Source organism: Rhinopithecus bieti, unplaced genomic scaffold, assembly GCF_001698545.2.
Source record: "Rhinopithecus bieti isolate Rb0 unplaced genomic scaffold, ASM169854v2 scaffold_20310, whole genome shotgun sequence".
Lineage (NCBI taxonomy): Eukaryota > Metazoa > Chordata > Mammalia > Primates > Cercopithecidae > Rhinopithecus > Rhinopithecus bieti.
In genome coordinates, this window is record NW_016810331.1 from 664,262 (window position 1) to 666,045 (window position 1,784).

Here is a 1,784-nt window from a genome sequence, read left to right on the forward strand (position 1 = left end):
GACACCCACCTTCCTATTTGTTTACATTTAATTGGAATATTTTTGCTCTTCATTCTGCTTGCAGTCTTTCTAAGTCCCTTGATTTTAATTCCATATTTTGTAGAATACAAGTAACCTGGAATTAGGTTATTTTGTTTTGGTCCTGACTGATGACCCTTCTCCTTTGGGTTAGGCTTATGCACTCATATGTATTGCATAAAATATACACTGTAAGACCTAGCTTTGGCGTTTCCACTTGAAAGCTTCCTTGGTTTTTAATTTTTTCTATCTTTTGAGCTAGAATCTGTGTTCTGCCTCCTAAAAAACATCACCAGTAATTTAGAAGCAAGAATGTCAGCTTTTACACCAAAATATTGATTACATTTGCTTATACAATGTTGCGTAACATTTGGCACCTTGGTGAGAAGTCAGATTGGAAAATTGCCTATGGCTCTGAACTTCCTGTGATTTGACTTCAGTGTATTTTTTCCAATAGAGTCGCCTGTTGCCTATTACAAGGAAGTTAGATGTCTCCTGACCTCAGTCCATCTGTCAAGTTAAAAACCCTGTTGGATAAAAAGTTTCTGCTTCAGTCTTGCTGCCCATGCCCGTGGGAGAAGCTACAACAGGGGATTTACTCTCCTGGCCCAAATCAGGCCCAGCTTCTGGACCTCCCTGCTCCATGCTAGGGGATACTGGACATTCAGGGTGCCTTTCTGTCAGCCCCACAACACAGCCTCACTGGGGTGGCTGACTTTGTGCTGACCTTGTGTCTCTGAGCTCAGTTTCAACTGGGGTGTACCTGAGGGTTAGTCTTCAGAGACCTTGGAATGAGGTAAGGCTTTCCTAGTTTCATGTAGGTGATTATTTTTCCTTTTGTCTATATTGAGTTATTTTGGTTCATTTGAGAAGTAACTGGGCAGGAGGCTTGTTGACATTTACTTGAAATGCCATCCTTTGTCACCTCTAAATCAATCTGTTCTCTTCTCCAGGATGGGATCTCTTTGAAACAAGAGTAGTTTCATTTTCAAGGTGGGGGCTCTAGCACCTGGCCCAGTGTGTGGCAGGCAGGGAGTGCTCAGGGCATGTTTGTGGGGACTTTTCTCAACAGTGTGCAGGGCTAAATGAGGGAGTGGCAGCCTCTGCTCTGCAGCGAAGACAAGACAATTACGATCAGCCTCTGAATTTCCATCACCATTGCCACCAGCTGGGCCATAGGCGCTTGTGCAGCCACATGGAATACCTCCTTTGTTAGAAGTACCCAGTTTGGACACTGTGGCCTTTTGGCTAGCTTTCATTTTCATTGTATCTTTTCACAAATTTTTAGATTAAAAAAAGCTTTATTTAATAAAATAAAATTTATTTCTTTAAAGCAAGCATTTAAAACATTTAGTGTGTATTTCTTCTGATACTGATTTTATTATTAAAAAAGACCAAAAATTCCTTGGAAAACATAATTAATGGCCAATGTTGAGGATGGAAAGTTTAACTTCCACTGAAGAAGAACCATTTTCAAGTTCATATAGACAGTAAATTAGCCTCTGGAGCAATGACTCAAGAGCCCCAGCCATCTGGAGAAGTGGTTTCCATGCAAAAATTTACAGTTGCATGGTTGTATTTTAGTGCTTTCAGTTTGGTTTCTCTTGAGAAATTTCCTTCTTTTGGTGAAGTTATTTAAATTTGGACATGGCTTACATGGCCACCAGAATTCCAGTACTCATTATAAGGGAGTCAATGCCTTGGCCATATGTTCATGATTCCTCTTGTTGATAAAGTCTCCTGATGCATAAATATTCACTTTTTTT